Below are 19212 nucleotides of genomic sequence, written 5' to 3' on the forward strand. Positions count from 1 at the left end.
TTCAACAAAAGTGAGTAAAAAAGTGTGATACATCATGTTAATAGAACAAATGGGAAAAAAACACTATAGCATTCTGATGCACTAAAGGTAATTGTCAAAATCCGTCATCTTTTCTGTATAGAAACTCAGAAAACTAGGAACAGAAGGGATGTTATTCAATATGATAATGGGCATTTGTGAAAAATCCACAGCTAACATCAAAATCAATGGTGAAAGATGGAAAGGTTTTCCCCCCTGAGATCAAGATGCCCAGTTTCAGTACTGCTATTCTACACTGTACTGGAAATTGTAACTGGAGCAATCAGACAAGAAAAAGAAATGAAAGTCTTCCAAGTTGGAAGGAAAGAAAAAACTATTTTTATTTGGAGATGACATGATCCTATATACAGGAAATCCAAAAGAATCTACAAAAGTTATTACAGCTTATATTGGGGCCAGTCCGGTGGTGTGGTGGTTATGTTCACATGCTCTGCTGCAGCAGCCTGAGTTTTGCAGGTTCAGATCCTGGGCACGGACCTAGTGCCACCCAGCAAGCCATGCTGTGGTGGCATACCACATAAAATAGAGGAAGATTGGCACAGATGTTAGCTCAGGGCCAATCTTCCTCACAAAAAATAGTTATTACTGCTTATAATGAATTGAGCAATGTTGCAGGATACAAGATCAACACCCCTAAATCAATTGTGTTTCTGGATAGCAGCAATGAAGAACCAGAAAAGACAATTAAGATTTACAATAGCATCTAAAAAAATAAACTACCATGTTATAAATTTAGCCAAAGAGGTGAAAGCTTTGGGGACTGAAAATTACAGAATGTAGCTGGAGGGATGTAAAGAAGGTCTAAACAATGGAAACGATATCCTGTGCTCATGGATAGTAAGATAATATGATCGTGTCAGTACTACCCAAAGCAGTCTGTAGATTCAACCCAATCAAAATTCCAACAGCTGTTTTTGTAGAAACAGAAAATCCAACTTTCTCCAATTCCCAATTTCAAACTATGGTAATCTAGGGGCCAGGCCTGTGGCCAAGCGGTTCAAGTTCAGCATGATCCTCTTTGGCAACCTGGCGTTCATGGGTTCGGATCCTGGGCATGGACCTATTCGACTCATCAGCCATGCTATGGAGGCATCCCACACACAAAGTAGAGGGAGAGTCACACAGCTGTTAGCTCAGGGCTAGCCTTCCTCAAGCAAAAAGATAGAATGATTGGAAAGAGATGTTACCTCATGGCAACTCTTCCTCAAAGAAAAAAATACCATGGTAATTGAAATGGTGTGGTACTCTCTTTCAATCATGTTACCTTGGGTAATGTATGGTTAGATCAGTTGTAGATCAAGAGAAAGAGATTAGAAAGAGTTTTATGGTTTTGTTATACTCACAGTTCCCTGGAGAGAACACAGCACATGTTACCCGAGCCACTCAGGGAAGCACCAGGGTGCCCATGAGGCAGGGAGAGGGAGCAGAACTGTGGACATGCACTTTTATTGTGGTTTCCACAGGAAGAAATGGGCAAGGCAGGGTAAGCAGGCTTGGGATGGGCTAACTACGTTTGAAAGTGTTGCCCCTGAGAAATTCATGTTCACTTTGACTTTTAGAGCATTTGTTTTGGGGCGATCTAAAGTCTGTAGACGTTAAAGCATCAATCTACAGAAATTAAAAGTATGCTCAAGACAACTAGACTGTGATATTTTAGCATCACTATTTGCGTTATGTGTATTTGGGGTACTGGCCGAGATCCCATAGTCTTAGGTAGTTGAGACCTGTATCTTGGAAGACACTTGTATAAGGTGAGATCAAGCTAGGCATAAATCCACAACATTTAAGTAAAGCAGAGCATAGGCTATTTCTAGAAGAGTATTATGACCCCGTGACACAGAGCACATAGCCAAACTCCACATTCAATGGTTAGGAACCATGAAAATATGTCCATGATAAATTGAGAGATGTCCGGGTCATGGAGTCATGTGATAGTACAATTGTAAAGTGTAATTATGTGAAACTTCTTTGATAATTGTCATAGAATTGTTCATATCTTTGATAAGCTGGACCACTTGGCTCGTGTTATTAATGGCCATACACCAGGAAGTTAGCACAATTTTGCAAACACGTCTATGGTCAGCCAGCAGTAAATCAAGGACTAAACAGCTAAGAATCGTTGTAGCTAGTGCGCTTTGACCTTAATTTATGAGACCAAGGGCTGATTGTATTTGTGTCATTTGAGAGATAAAAGCTTGTAGCATTGCTTGTTGGCCTCTCTATGTTTGTACTGCTGTGCCAGTCCCACCTTGGAATGGGCACTGCCTTACATGTGAAGGATTATACCTTAAATGTGATGAATAGGTCTTGCTGGTGGTTAGGTATAGATGGCCTATTCATTCCATGGGTCTCTTCAATGAGAATGGACAATCAACAGTAATGCTGAAGCAGTTGATTAAGAACTGGCCTGTGGGAAAGGAGATTACAAAATAGATAGAGTATAGAAATGCAACTGAGTTTTATAAGTTGATTTTGTACCCCACGACTTTACTGTAGTTGTTAATTATTTCTAATAGTTTTCTGATGGATTCCTCAGGGTTTTCTATATATCAGTTCATGTCGTCTGCGGACAGCGAGAGTTTCACTTCTTCACTCCCTATCTGGATTCCTTTTATTCCTTTCTCTTGCCTAATTGCTCTGGCCAAAACCTCCAGGACTATGTTGAATAAGAGTGGTGATAGAGAGCATCCTTGTCTTGCTCCTGTTCTCAGAGGGATGGCTTTCAGTTGTTCCCTAAGGAGTATGATGCTGGCTGTGTGTTTGTCATATACGACCTTTATTATGTTGAGGTAATTTCATTCTATTCCCATTTTGTTAAGAGTTTTTATCATAAATGGCTGTTGGATCTTGTCAAATGCTTTCTCTGCATCTATTGAGATGATCATGTGGTTTATTCCTCATTTTGTTAATGTGTGTATCACATTGATTGATTTGCAGATGTTGAACCATCCCTGTGTCCCTGGTATAAATCCCACTTGATCATGTTGTATGATCTTTTTGATGTCTTGCTGTGTTCGGGTTGCCAATATTTCATTGAGTATTTTTGCATTTATATTCATCAGCGATATTGGCCTGTAGTTCTCCTTTTTTGTGCTGTCCTTGTCAGGCTTTGGTATCAGCGTGATGTTGGCCTTGTAGAATGTGTTAGGAAGTGTCCCATCTTTCCTAATTTTTTGGAATAGCTTGAAAAGGATAGGTATTAAATCCTCTCTGAAAGTTTGGTAGAATTCTACAGGAAAGCCGTCTGGTCCTGGGCTTTTATTCGTTGGGATGCTTTTGATTGCTGTTTCAATCTCTTCCCTTGTGATTGGTCTATTCAGATTCTCTATTTCTTCTTGATTCAGCTTTGGGAGGTTGTAAAAGTCTGAGAGTTTACCCATTTCCCGTAGACTGTCCATTTTGTTGGCATATAGTTTTTCGTAGTATTCTCTAATAACCTGCTATATTTCTATGGTATCTGTTGTTATTTTTCCTCTTTCATTTCTAATTTTATTTATCTGAGCTTTCTCTCTTTTTTCTTTGTAAGTCTGGCTAGGATTTGTCAATTTTGTTTATCTTCTCAAACCACCAGCTCTTTGTTTCATTCATCCTTTCTACTGCCTTTTTTGTTTCAATAGCATTTATTTCTGCTCTGATTTTCAATATTTCTCTCCTTCTGCTGACTTTGTGCTTTGTTTCTACTTCTTTTTCTAATTCAGTTAGGTGTAATTTGAGATTACTTATTTAGGATTTTTCTTGTTTGTTAAGGTGTGCCTGTATTGCGATGAGTTTCCATCTTAATATGGCTTTTGCTGTATCCCATATTAGTTGGTGTGGTATGTTTTCATTTTCATTTATCCCCAGATATTTTTTGATTTCTCCTTTAATTTCTTCAATGATCCATTGCTTGTTCAACAGCATGTTGTTTAGTCTCCACATCTTTGTCCCTTTCTCAGTTTTTTCCTTGTAGTTAATTTCTAGCTTTATAGCATTGTGATTGGAAAAGATGCTTGCTATTATTTCAATCTTCTTGAATTTATTGAGGCTTGCCTTGTTTCCCAGCATATGGTCTATCCTTGAGAATGTTTTATGCGCACTTGAGAAGAATGTGTATTCTGCTGTTTTTGGATGCAGTCTTCTATATATGTCTGTTAAGTCCAACTGGTCTAGTTTTTCATTTAATTCCACTGTTTCCTTGTTGATTTTCTGTCTGGATGATCTATCCATTGATGTGACTGGAGAGTTGAGGTCCCCTATTATTATTGTGTTATTATTAATATCTTCTTTTAGGATTGTTAATAGTTGCTTTATGTACTTCGGTGCTCCTGTGTTAGGTGCATAAATATTTATGTGTTATTTCTTCTTGATGGAATGTCCTTTTGATCATTATATACTGCCCCTCTTTGTCTCTCTCTACTGATCTTATCTTGAAGTCTACTTTGTCTGATATAAGTATTGCAACACCTGCTTTCTTTTCTTGGCCATTTGCTTGGAATAACGTCTTCCATCCCTTCACTCTGAGCCTGTGTTTGTCATTGGAGCTGAGATGTGTTTCCTGGAGGCAGCATCTTGTTGGGTCTTGTTCTTTAATCCATCTCACTGCTCTGTGTCTTTTCATTGCAGAATTCAATCTATTTATGTTTAGGCTGATTATTGATATATGAGGGCTTAATGCTGCCATTTTATCACTCATTTTCCTATTCTCCTGCATTTCCTTTGTTTCTTGTCCTGTGTATTTTGGTCTACCAATCGCGTTATGTAGTTTTTTATGTTGTGTTTCTTTGTTTTCTCCTTATTTATTCTTTGTGTCTTTGTTCTGCTTTTTTGTGTAGTGGTTATCACAAGGTTTGTATTCAAAATCTCATGGAAAAGATAGTCCATTTTCTGATGGCCTCTCATTTCCTTAGACTAAACCAATTCAGTCCCTTTCCTCTTCCCCTCCTAAGTTCTTTTTCTCACACCTTGCTCCATCTTGTGTTGTGAGTTTGTGGTTAAAATGACAAGATTATCTTTGTTTTTGTGTTTTCATTCCCTTTGTCCTTAATGCTATACTTGAGTATTTGCTATCCTGCTCTGATTCTATCTACCTATATATCTCTTACTCCGTGCCTTGTAACCCCTTTCTCCCTCCCCTTTTTTTTTCAGGTGTGAGGCCTTCTTCAGGACTTCTTGTGTGTGTGTGTGTGTGTGTGTGTGTGTGGGTCTCATGGCTATGAACTCCATCAGCTTATGTTTGTCTGGGAAAGTTTCTATTTCTCCATCATATCTGAAGGATATTTTCATTGGATAGAGTATTCTTCACTGAAATATTTTCTCCTTCAAAGATTTGAATACGTCATTCCAGTCTCTCCTAGACTGTAAGATTTCTGCAGAGAAATCCACTGAAAGCCTGATGGGGGTTCCTTTGTAGGTTATTTTCTTCCACCTTGGTGCCTTTGTATTCTTTCTTTGTCATTCACTTTTGCCAGTTTCACTACTGTATGCCTTGCAGTAGGTCTTTTTATGTTGACATATTTAGAAGATCTGGTAGCCTTTTCCACATGGATTTCCATCTCCTTCCCTAGGTTTGGGAAGTTCTCTGCTATTATTTCTTTGAACAAGCTTTCTGCTCCATTCTCCTCTTCTCCTTCTTGAATACCTATAATTCTTATGTTGCATTTCCTAATTGAGTCGGATACTTATCAGAGACTTTTCTTCATTTCTTTTTAGTCTTAGTTCTCTCTCCTCATCTATCTGGATCATTTCCACATGTCTATCTTCGATTATGCTGATACACTCCTCTATGATTTCCACTTGAGCATTGCATTGAGGAAATCCGTATTTTGTTTTATTTCTTCCATTGTGTCTTTCATCTCTAATATTTCTGTTTGATTCTTCTCTATAATTTCAATCTCTTTTGTGGAGTAACTCCTGAACTAGCTGAATTGTTTCTATACATTCTCTTTTAACTTGTTGAGTTTTTTTATGACAGCTGTTTTGAATTCTTTGTCATTTAGATGACATATTTCTGTGTCCTGGGGACTGATTTCTGGGTACTTATCATTTTCTCTCTGTTCTGGAGATCTAATATAATCTTTCATATTGATAGAGGGTTTGGCTCTGTTTTGTCATCTTGTTGTTATTTGGTTGCAGTTACTGCCTATCGCCACTGGGTGGGGGTCAAGAGCCACATACTCTGAGCCCTCCGCCTTCACCTGAGATCTCAGGCGCTGGAGCTGGCCGTGGGTGGGTTGGGGGAGGGGGCACTTGCTCCTGCCTGCTCTTGGGGTTTTCTCCCTTTGCTGTCACTATGTGTTGTCCTGGGGTGTTGGCTTGATAAGGTCACCCCCTGGGAAAGCTATTGCCCCAGTAGAAGGCTTCCCTCTAGGCTACCAGGGCTCTTGCGGATCTTTGACATTCCTGTGAACGAATGTCCCCTCCCATAGTCCTTCCGTCTTGGAGGCAGCCCATGGTCCCGGATTGAAGTCTTCAGGGGAGGGAGAAATGTTTTCTCTTACCCCATTCCGCCTCCTCCGAGGGGTGCTCCAGCCTCTCTGCCCTTGGTCGTATGGCTGCGTGGTTCTCTCAGACGTTTTTTTTGTTGTGTTTGGATGTTCTCTCTTGGAGTATGAAGGTATTTTTTGTTGTATGTTGGAGGGGAGAGACTACCAGGAGAACTCACTCTGCTATGATCCTGACATCCTTCTTTTCATTTTTATAGCCTCTCTCCCAGAGAACTGTTGCATTACCAGGGAACATGGGGTGATGGTGACTATAGATGACTTTTATCTCTATATCCAGAGGAGTGTGGCCAGGATCATGTGTGTAGTTTGGGGGCTCTGCAGAATGGAAAAGAATTTCTTCTCTGGTCATTTTCGGATGTAGCTGGCAATCACCAAGTGGAGTGTGTTGTCTCTTCTTGTAGTGGTCCACACCATTCCTGGTGTTGTTCCTGAGCTATTATTTCTATTTCCTGCAAGGGATCATAGGGGGCATTAGGATGTATTAAGCAGCCTTTATATCCTGAGGAGTCTGGCAAAGCTTTTGGAGCAGGGAAGTCAGATGTACGCTCTGCCCGATGGTCCCAAAACAGGACTTTCAGGGGTCCCTCAGGGCATCCTATTGTTGCTGGATCCTAGGATGTCATCTTCCCCTTATCAGGTTCTGACCATTGTGGGAAAGCAGAATGTTTGAAAAATGTAAATGGAAGGGGGACCTAGGTGAGTACAGGTAAATATAGAAATAGTTTCCGTGAACATGGATTCATTTTAAGTCTCCCTTAACAATAATGGGAGACATGGCAGCTTGTGAAAATTGATATGGGGTCTTTGAAAACCCCTTCAGTATAGAATTTTTAGGATCAAGGCCTGAGACAGGAGAGACAGCCATTTAAAAGGGAACTGTCTATGGGTGTTAACTAGACCTCTTGTAGTGACCATTTTGCAATATATTCAAATATTGACTCATTACATTGTGCACCTGAAACTAGTATAGTATTATGTCAATTATATGTCAATAAAAATATAAATCTGAAAAAAATAGGAGAGACAGTGTCATCTGTCTATTTCTCTTTAATTATTGCCCTTCATCCTTCTCCCTTTTTTTCATATAAATTAGAAACCTCTCCTGGAATGTGGATGCTAACTTTTGTACTATGAAGACAAAAGCCACAGAAAAATATGGTTTGGCTAAAAAACACAGGAACATCTTCCTCCCATGATATCATTGTACTTGCCATTGGACTGCTTGTCTGAAGAATTCTTGGTACAGGAGAAATTCACTTCCTTATCAGGCTGAGTGCTTACATTAGGTGTCATCAGTGTAGAAATGGCACTTAATGCCATTAGGTCAGATGATGTCACCAAGGATTGACAAGCCCTAGACATGTCTGTATTTAGCAGTTAGGGTCATGAGAGAAGGTATAAAATGTATCAGGAAGTAGAGGTCCATGAAATAGGAATACAATTAAGATTGGTGTCTGTGAATCCAAGGCAAGGAGCAGTGCCTGACTGACTGTACCAAATGCTGATTGGGTGAGGGGAATGTGGATGGGACTTGAGCATGACAGTCATCAGGGACCTTTTCAAAAGCTGGCTTTGCGAAGCAGGGTGTGCCAAGGTCTCCTTGCAAGAGATTCCTGAGAAGAGAGGATGGATTGGCATTGCAGACAATAAAGACAGCTGCTCCTTTCTGACCTTACAGTCTATACCGTAATGTTTCAGATTTCCATTTTGCATTAGTTTTCTATTGCTGATGTAACAAATTGCCACAGAGTTAGTGCCATAAATCAAAAATTTGCTATCAAATGGTTTTAGCAATCAGAACTCCTAAGAGGATATCACTGAGCTAAAATCAAAATATCAGTAACACTGTGTTTGGGCAGGGGTGACTCTGTTTACTTGCTTTTTCCAGCTTCTAGATGGCTTTTGTCTCATTTTTCTTCCATCTTCAAAGCAGGAAACATCAGTTGACCTCTTTCTCGTGATACCATATCTTTGGTTCTCCTAGTCTGCTTTCCTCTTCTACTTTGAAGGACACTTGAGATTCCATTAGGCCCAGGTGCAGACTCTAGAATAATCTCCCTATTTTAAGGTCAGCTATTGTATAACCTTGATTTCCCTTTGCCATGTGACCTCACATATTGTTTAAAGGGTCCCTGGGATTTGTCCTAATCTGATATGGTAAGACACACAGACATGGAAATGAGTGTCCTGAAGGAAGAAGCTCATCCTACTGAACTGTCCTCTAGAAACAGGAAGCTCAGCGGGCCATGCGTGGGTTCTAACCAGGGAAGAACTGGGGCTCGTTAGGATACTGTTTGAACAAGGGGGAATGAGGCAACGAGCCTTAATTGTGGTTTCCATGGGGAAGAAATATGTGAGGGAGAGTCAGCAGGTTTAGGATTTGCTAGTTCGAATAACATCAGCAGGCTCTTGGGCACAGGGGATCTCCCAGGATTGTACCTGGCCCTGGGTGATTAATGCAGGTTGATAGTTGCCCAGAGTTTGAGAGTCTAATAAGGGAGGCAGTTGGGGATGGAGGCCCCAGAACTAGTTGGTTTACATGTGAAAGTTGTTCTTGGATGAGTTTTCTTTATCTCTAGGAGTTGGTTAACCCTGGGAGGGGCAGTCCCTCCAGGGTCAGGAAGGCCTTCTAGAAGTCAAACCATAAGAATACAGAAAATTAAAGATGTGGTTAATACACGCATTCACATGTTCCAGGAATAAGAACACGGATATCTCTTGGAGACCATTATTCTACCTACAACACATCATTCGTGTTTGTTATGTTATTTATAAATATTTTATTTTCTACCTTTCTGGTTTTAGTTATTCTGTGATTCTGAACAACATTTTAACATGATTTTAAAGTCCAATCTGAAATGTCAGCTATAAGATAAATTATTTTATATTCTGATTACTAATGCAGTGTTTTTATTTCTCTGGCCTTATTTTTATGCTGCTGCTGTGTGATTTTTCCTATTCTAATATTTTATAATTATAGCATACGTACAGAAAACTGTGTGAGGGGTCGGCTCCGTGGCCGAGTGGTTAAGTTTGCACGTTCCGCTGCGGCAGCCCAGGGTTCGGATCCTGGGTGCGGACATGGCACCACTCATTAGGCCACGTTGAGGTGGCATCCCACATCCCACAACTAGAAGGACCGCAACTAAGATATACAACTATGTACAGGGGGGTTTGGGGAGATAAAGCAGAAAAAAAAAAAAAACAAGATTGGCAACAATTGTTAGCTCAGGTGCCAATCTTTAAAAAAAAAAAAAGAAAACTGTGTGAGAGTGTATATATACTGATAATAAACAACAGAATGCTGAGATCCAGGTACACACTTTCCAGACCAAGAAATGGAAGATTACCTTACCCACGAGTGTGTCCTTCATATTGCATCACAATCTTCCATCCAAGAGGAAACCTTGGTGTCTGAATTTTGTGTTCACCATTGTATTGATCATGCTTTAAATTCTCTGTATATTATGATTTTTAGGCATTTTAGAGTCTTTGTGGCTGGAGAGAGACTGCCCCTCCAGGGCTGGCTGCCTCCTACCGAGAGAGAACCATTCACTTGATAGTTCACCTTTCTGGCACAAACCAACCAATCCAGAGCCCATGCTCCATCAGCCTCATTCATCTAACTCTCACACACCAATATTTCCCCTGGGCTAAATCAACTCGGAGCCAGGTAGCAGATGACTGGGGAGGGCCATTATGCCCCAGAGCCCACTGGAATTCTTCAAACAGGCCAATACGAAGCTGTACCCTGCTCTGGCTTGCTTTCCCTAGCAGAAACCCCAATAAAGCTCCCCCTTCATTCCTACTTTTCCCTCCTAATGACCTGCTGCTTCCCCAAGTAGCCCTGTGTTTCATGGTCTCCCATTTTCTTAGGATTGTGTAACTAATAAACTTTCCAAGACATTGACCTGTCTGTGTCACCATTATAAATTAAGACTCAGGCACTAATCATTTGATGCAAACAAGTAGAGTGACACATTAATCAACAGAGGGCCCTGCGTTTCAACTTCTCTTGGCTCACGAACTGCCTCTACTGAACAGCGAGCTCTGCCTGGGAGGGAACTGCTGGCTGTGGCTGTGGGAGCCCTTGTGCTTTGGCCCTCGCTGCTTGCTGCTGTGTTAGCCTTGTCCTGGGAGGTTTTCCAAACTAAACTGTGATGAGAGTGACCCAGATTCTTTTTTTTTTTTTTTTTTAAAGATTGGCACCTGAGCTAACAACTTGCCAATCTCTCTCTCTCTTTTTTTTTTTTTTTTGCTTTTTCTCCCAAAATCCCCCCAGTAGATAGTTGTATACTTTTAGTTGTGCGTCCTTCTAGTTGGGCACTTGGGACGCTGCCTCAACATGGCCTGATGAGCAGTGCCATGTCCCCGCCCAGGATCCGAACCAGTGAAACCCTGGGCCTCTGAAGCAGAGCGTTGGAACTTAACCACTCGGCCACGGGGCTGGCCCCAGATTCTTGATTAGTAATGGTAGTAAGACTAGGGTATGAGCAGTCCCCAATGACACCTTATTGGTGACAGTATGTCCTACCAGGTGAGAAATCATGGGGCATCTAGGGCTAATTGGCATAGGCTGAAAGAGGCACAGTGAAGGCTTCTTGGAAAGGGAAGCAAGGAGTGTTCCCTCAGAGTGCATTGAGGGCACTGAGACTGATCCACTGGCCTGGGAACCCGGAAAGACCCCCACCAGGAGCCATCATGGAGGGCTGAGGAGCTTGGCAGAGAGCCCCAGGCAGTGCTCCTTAAAGGGACAATACTTCTTTTACTCTGGTGGACAAACAAGTCTGAGGTAAATAAGGTGCCACATTGATAGGCCATCACAAATGTCATTGACTCTCTGTCCCCTGAGCATTGCAACCCTCGGGAGATACCCATTTAATTCCAAGTTTGTATAGGCTCTTCTCACTGGTCAGTAGCTAGGTGTAGATCACTCCAGAAAACAATGGGTTCCAAAAACTTTAAATGCTGTTTTAAAGGCACATCTCTCTGTCACTTTTAGTGTCACAATTCACTCCCAGACATAGTAGGAGATAGCGGATCCCATCCATGGTGTGCATGGCTCAATGTTTAATGAAAAATGAAAAAGAGAAGGAACATTTTGTTCTTTCTTCCCTTAAGACACATGAGGAGGGTTCTCAGCGCACGTGAGGTTGTAGATCTCGTGGTCAGCGCACTCAGGCACTCTTGAGTGCTGCTGTCTATCAACACGCTAAAACCATCCTCCTGAAAACCAAATCTTCACAGACTCAGGATTCCATTACTACTGTTCTCTTTGATGTAACCCCTTGCTACTCCATTGTTGACAGGGACACCCTAGAAAGGGAGGCCACTGCTCATAGTAGGGGCACTCAGGGCCACCAGGAGCTTATCAGCTTAACACCAAAAAAGGGGAAAAAACTGGTCATCTCAGGATCAGACAGGAGACCAAAGGAAAGAAACCAGCAAAGAAGGCTCTGTATTTGGGTGACTACAAGCACCCCTCCTTCCCCAAAAGGAAACTTGAAATTTTATGTGTGGAAAAAATGCCAGGAATAGCAAACATAACGCTGGACTTACATTACTTACTGATTTAAAAACAACAATGACAAATAAACCCCTAGATACTGGGGAGTAAAATAGAGGTTAACTACAGGGGCTAGCCCAGTGGTGTAGTGGTTAGGTTCGCACATTCTGCTTCGGTGGCCCGGGGCTCACCGGTTTGGATCCTGGGTGCAGACATGGCACTGCTTGGCACGCCATGCTGTGGCAGGTGTCGCACATATAAAGTAGAGGAAGATGGGCACAGATGTTAGCTCAGGGCCAATCTTCCTCAGGAAAAAGAGGAAGATTGGAGGCAGATATTAGCTCAGGCCTAATCTTCCTCCAAAAAAAAAAGGTTAACTACATAAATTATATATATGTGTGTGTGTGTGTGTGTGTGCACGTGTGTGTTTATATAATTCATGTAAGCATATGTATAATATTTTAATATAGGTGCATAATAAATAAATGATTAAATTGCATACAAATCATATATTAAGGGATCCATGGTTTGACAAACTTTAAATCCAAACTTTATATATTAAATATGCACTTTATTTTAAAATATATAAAATGCATATTCTAATAATTTATATAATAAGTTCTATACAATTCTGGTATGTGTAAGAAATATGTGACTAAATTTATATAGTAAATAATACATATAACAGACAAAAAGTGCACTGATTGGCTCTTGTGCCTCTATATGACTTCTAAATTAACTTAACATTTGCTAAAACACACTATTTGAAAACCTTCATAGACTCAATCAATATTACCCCTAAAATTACACTTATACCTTGGGATTCCACTACATTCAAACACTATACTCCCCTATAATTTTTAAAAGTGACTAAAAATAGAGGAAAAATGTGTGCTTCACTTTAATTGCAGCTGTGCTTAAATTTCCCATAGTCATAGTTCCCATTTCCTTAAATTATGCCATTGTGGACATTGATGCACTGATACAATAATAAATTTAAGTTAAGTCTTTGACACTAATTGTCCTCAAAGACAGGACCCCCAGGGACCCCTCACTAAAGTAGTTGCTATGTCCCAATGTGACTTGAAACAGGGTCTTCAAGGTTTAAAACTTATCATACAAACCTAATTAATAAAGAGGTGATTATCTCCACTCCTCCCTTGAATTACCCAACATTACATCTTCTTTAACTGAAATAAGCAATAAGTAAATAAGTAATCCATCCCTTGGCTGCCTGAGGAGCCCTTGGGATGAACTGAATCAACAGCAGTGAGAGTTGTGGACTGTGTGGATGGCACTGCTGACCGTCATACATGATGGAGCGCAGTGGAAAGTTACTGCTTTCCATCTCTCAACCAGGACGTCCCTAATACAAAACAAGACTTCAAAAAACAATACACTTGGCCAAACTTCAGGCAATCATCTTGGCTCTCGATGCCCTGGCCAATAATGGCCCCATCTTCACATTTGTTATGAATTGTTGGGCCATCGCCTAAAAATTGTCCAGTCAGGGCCAAGAACTCTGGAATCTCTTGTCTCACAGATACTCAAATTATAAATCAAAATTACACGTCTCTACATATACTGAGGCCACAGTACAAAGCCTTGTCAGGACATTCCTTATTCCCTTTGGAATTATAGGCATTACCAATAGTAAGCAAGACACACATTTCACTTCTCAGAATACACAATACAAGGCTTTTGAAAACAGCATTCAATAAAACTTTCACATTCCTGATGGATCCCAGACAGCCAGTTTACCTGGGAGACACAGTGATCTCCTCAAACAATCCTCTAGATTTCAGTCCGACCAATGGGCCTGTAAGCAGGTCTCTATCTTGCCCTGAGCCTTAAGCTATCTTTATACATTGTCAATCCTATAAGAGCTGGAGGTCAGATCGAGGGTGCATACTCTCCAGGACCCATTAACAAACATTGTCCCACGGGCCAGGCAGATGCTCATCTGATAGGGAACCCATTTCAGGCTAAAGTTCCACAAAAGTCTCAAGCTAAAATACTATCAAACAGAGCTTCACACCATCTTGTTACCTGTTGGTCTTATGACTACTGGTCTGGGTGCTCTCATTGAGTTCATAGGCCCAAACCTTCTAAGAATGTCAATGTTTCGATCAAACATAGCAAATGACGAGACTCACAGCAACCTGAGTGGAGTATCATCCGGGAAGTAATGCCCCAGGCCCACATCCTAGATAACATCACCCTGCCCCAGGTGCTCACTGAGGGCAATGATATTGCTTCAGATGACATTACCCCAGCCCAAGACCTTACCATTGGAGAAGACTTCACCCAGTTCACAACACTCTTGGTCCCTCAATTAAGGCACCATTTGACACATGACGTTATTGCTTTTACTGCTGATATTAGATATTCTATTATGTTTCTGAGCCTGCTGCTTAGCCCGTGATCCTGGTGTGCTCCCTGCTCTCCACCAGAACCTACATCCCTGCCCTGCCACACCTCTGGGGAAATCTGATAGAGGTTCCTCCTGTGTGTGTGATTCTAACAATTAATGAAAATTCTGCTTTCCTCAGGAGAGACCTGACTTGTATCAGTCAACGCCTTGACCCCCTGAGGAGAGGACGACTCTCTTCCCAGTGCCTCTCCTACTGCACCCCTCCAGCTTTCCACCATGACCTCCTGTCCTGCATCTCCAACCACAGATACTCCTTCCTCTTGGTTACACACAAAACCACTAATCTTTTCATACTCTTCATTAACTTAGTTCACACCCTCCAACAAGATATCTACCAGACTAGCCACTATGCTCGTTGTCAGATTCATACTTTTAACACACTTTATGACTCCACCAAGATATTGTTATCTCCTCCAAAAAAATTTTTAGATCTTTTTTCTTGATTAATGCCATACATAATGAAAAAGATGAACATGGGCTAGCCTACAATGACTCCTTATTCTCCTACAAAGGTTCCTTCTCCTTACTTTCATAATAAAATGTTTTATATGGTGTTTAGGGCAATTATGCCCTCCCCTAAAAATCTCTGCTTTCATCACCCCACACTTTCCTTAGTATAATGTCAAATGATCAGGGGACCAGTTTGATTAATCATGATTTTAATTTGCTGTATAGTATGATACTTTCACATTTTGGGCGTCAGGTTGGCTGGTGAGAGACTCCCCCTCCCAGGGCTAGCCAATTCCTAAAGATAGTAAACAATATGCTTCGGCATCTGTCTTTCATGTGTAAACTCAGCTAACCAAAGCTGCATACACAACCACCTCCTTTATCTAACTCTTACACACCAAGCCAATATTTCCTCTGCTGTAAGTCAACCCGGAGCCAGGTACCAGACCACTATGGGCCTCCCTTTGTGTCAAAGACTGCCAGAAGTATTCAAACTAGCCAGTCTTAAACTGTTTACTCTGCCTTGCCTTGCCTTTCTTGAGGACACCCCAATAAAGTCTTTGACCTCTGCTTTCCCCTCATTTCTGCCTCTCACCGACTCTTGTGCTCCCCCATTGAGCCCTGCATGGCTTCCCATGACCCTTCTCTTGGGACTGATTGTTAGCAATAAACTTTTCTTCTAATGGCATTAATCTAGTCACGTCTTCACTCAGTCACCTTTATAAACGCACCATGTTTTCATTTTTCTTCCTAGGTTTTAGCACTTCTGGACATACCCCATAATAAGGAATGAGCTACCTTCTGTGAGTTTTGAACTGTTCATAAAAGCTGTCATTATTGATTTATGCCTTTTTGATTTGATTCATTCCCCTTGTACATGTTCACCCTTATTATTTAATTACAATGTTTTCCCAGAGATGTTGTGAAATGATGTCTCATTGTAGTTTTAATTTGCCTTTACATGATTACTGATGGCATGAACATGTTTACAATTACTTTGGCCATTTGGAGAAATACATGGTCATGTATTTTGCTGATTTTTCTAATAATTTGCCTTTAAAAAAAGAATTTGGAAGGGTTTTGTTAGACAATGTGAAACTCACCATTTGTGAGTTACATGAATGCAGTAGTTTCCACTTAACATATGTTCAGTTTTCTTAAGGAAAAGATTTCTTAATTTGAGCATAGCCAGATTTAGTCAACCTTTCCTTTTCCTTGTCTTAGATTTTTTTTTACTCTGACATTATAAATATACTCTACTACCTTGCCTTACCACATTTCTATAGTTTTTGTTACAAATGTATGTCCTTAATACGTCAGGATTGTTCATTGTGTGTGGTATCAATATACGTCTGATTTTATTTTTCCTCCAATGAACATAGCATTTTCACAAGATCATGTAGTTGAGAAGCTCAACTTTCCCTGCTGATCTCCAGTGTCGGATCAGCCATTGAAAAAATTCCATATTTATTTGGGTGTGTTTCAGGGCTTGATATTGTTCCTTTGGTCAGTTGGTCTAATCTCTGCACCAATGTCACTTGTATTCATTATATTAACTCTACCATGTGTCTTCATGCCTCATAGAGCTACTTCCTGTGCCACTGTTCTTTAGGAGTGTCTTTACTGTTCTCAGCTTCTTTTTAAAGTTTTGAAATTTATTCAGACATAGAGAAAGAGTTGGTAGACTAGTAAAAGGGAGTCCAGTATAGCTCTACCCAGATTCCCTAATTTTTATCATTTTGCTCCTTTTTCTTTCTCATTCTCTCTCTCTCTGTGTCTGTGATTTTTGTTCCTGAATCATTTAAGGGTAAGTTGCATACATCATGCCCCTTTGCCCCTTAGTATTTTCTGTATGTGTTTCCCAAGAAGAAGAATATTATCTAATCTATAGTCCATATTCCTATTTTATCAGCTGTCCCATGTCCTTTATTGCAAAATGTCCCCTTTAGTCCAGGGTTTGGTGTCATGTTTTTAGTGGTAATGTTTCTTTAATCAATTATAGGCATTTCCTTAATCTTTCTTTGTCTTTTATGTTATGAGGCACTTAAAAAATACAGCCATTTCTTTTAGACAGCATTGGTCACTTAGGTCTCTTTGAAGTGTCATCACAATTACATTCAGGTTTTCAATTTTGGATTGAATATTAAAAAAGAGATGGATATTTCAAGGTTATCACTAGAGAGAGGCCTGTGATTTCATTTTTCCCGTCATTGGTGATGTTACTTTTCATCACCTGGTGTAAAGTGGAGCCCATGTCCCATGTTTGCATTGGGAAGTTTCTCTTTTTCTTTCTGTGATCAGTAAGTTGTGGGGAAGTCTCTATCTATTTTGTATCAGCTTGTGAGGTTCCTCCAAAAATAGTAGGTCTACTTTTTATTAGACATTTGCTGAAACTCTAAATAAATCATTTGAAGGAGAATGGAGTGTTTTCTGTATTGGACTTTCCACTCCAAGAACAAAGTGTTTCTCCCCCTTTATTTAATTTTCCTCAAGGGAGATCAACATCTTACAATTGTCTCCAAAAAAGACTCTGCATATTTTGATTAGATTATTGTTAAGCATTTTAAGGTTTTCTTAATTCTGTATGTTTTATTTTTTAATTTTTTTTTAAAGATTTTATTTTTTCCTTTTTCTCCCCAAAGCCCCCCGGTACATAGTTGTGTATTCTTCGTTGTGGGTTCTTCTAGTTGTGGCATGTGGGACGCTGTCTCAGCGTGGTCTGATGAGCAGTGCCATGTCCGCGCCCAGGATTCGAACTAACGAAACACTGGGCCGCCTGCAGCGGAGCGCGCGAACTTAACCACTCGGCCACGGGGCCAGCCCCTGTATGTTTTATTTTTAAATTTAATTTCTGATTGCTGATATATAAAATGTAGTTGATATTTCTGTACTGAATTTTATGTAGCAGCCTTGTTAAACTTTCTTAGAAATATTAATTTTTGAAATATCCTTTTCAATTTTCTGCATAGACTATCATATCTTCTGTAATTAATGGTAATTTTATTTTTCCATTTCAATCCTTAACTCATTTATATGGTTTTCTTGCTTTAGTGACCAAACAAGACCTCCCAAGCAATCATGGCTAGAGCTGGTAAAAGCAGTGTCCTTGTCTTCTTCCTAACACTAACTGGCTGTGCTTTCTCTTTTACCATTCATGGTGTTGGTTGTTGTAGATTTTACAAGGTTAAGGCTTCACCCTACTTTTCCTAGTTTGAGAATCTCCTTTCTCATAAATGCCTTGAATGTATTAAATGCTTTCTCTTGATTCCTATGAGATAATCACATTTATTTGCTGATCTCATTCAAGTTTCTAGAACTGTATCAGCCTATGATAGATGCCTAATACTTGAGTGGAAATATAAATAAAAGGGACCAAAAACATAAATATGGTGAGTTAATTGATATCCAATGGTATAGGAACCTTCTAATTCTGGAAAACTGAACTTGGACATAATGGATTATCTTTTTGTTTACACCTGAATGTATTCTATGTGCTGATATGTTACAGAAGCTTTTTACAAGTTTTTTTTTTTTTTTACTACCCAAAGTTTATTGTTTCAGACAAGTTTAAAAGGACTCCCAGAAAGCCTGTGCATATGTACATTGGATTCTTCCACCTTCAAACAAAATCAAGGTTTCTAAATTTCGTTATGTATTTGAAGACTTTGGTGTATCCAGAGAAGTCTAGAAAGTGTCATTGGGAGGAAATATTTTCCTCTAGCAACTTAGGATCAAGCGTTTGAGGGCCACTATATTAAGTCACATTAATAGGAGAAAAGTTTATTATGTATGGATGCAGGAGCACGCTCTAAGGGGTAGCTCTCCTAACGGCCAGAGATAAGGTTTTATACACGAGCTTAATGGGATGGGGAGGGGGCGTTAAGGATTCAGTGGGAAAGGATGGAAGGTTCTGATAGGACTTGTTTACACAGTTCCCCTGACTTGATGGCAAGTCAGGCTCCTGCCTTACAGAGGATCCCTTGGAGTGGGTTATGGCAGCTGAATCCTCAGAAAGGCCTGCTTTACTCATCACAGGGAATGTAGGAAGGCTTTTCTCTGCAGCTGCTGTTTGTTCAGATGTTCTCAGTTTAAAATAGTCTTTATGCCATTCTGGTGGGGTTAGTCCCTCCAGGTCCCTGTTTGAAACTTGACATGAAGTTTCACAGGCAAGAAGCTGGGTCAATTACTTTGGAGAGAAGCTTTGGGTTAGAAGTTGGGAGGTAAGAGATCTGCCAAAGGAAACAACAACACAGGTTAGAACAAGGAAGAGAAAGCAGAAAAGAACAAATCCAAACACACAG

General features: G+C 40.4%; 1 protein-coding gene across 2 annotated transcripts in view; it reads left to right on the forward strand.

Annotated features, from left to right (window-relative positions):
- The window catches only part of LOC124252154 (zinc finger protein 266-like), a 66412-nt gene that overhangs the window by 38974 nt on the left and 8226 nt on the right, over positions 1 to 19212 (forward strand). The window contains exons 5-6 of one of the 2 annotated variants that reach the window (XR_006891922.1): positions 15666 to 15714; positions 17963 to 18021. The exons of the other annotated variant lie outside the window; for it this stretch is intronic. The gene's annotated coding sequence lies outside the window, so the exon portion shown is untranslated. Of the gene's footprint in view, positions 1 to 15665; positions 15715 to 17962; positions 18022 to 19212 lie in introns of those variants that run through there. 2 annotated transcript variants of the gene reach the window in all.

The sequence above is a fragment of the Equus quagga genome, chromosome 14, assembly GCF_021613505.1.
Source record: "Equus quagga isolate Etosha38 chromosome 14, UCLA_HA_Equagga_1.0, whole genome shotgun sequence".
Lineage (NCBI taxonomy): Eukaryota > Metazoa > Chordata > Mammalia > Perissodactyla > Equidae > Equus > Equus quagga.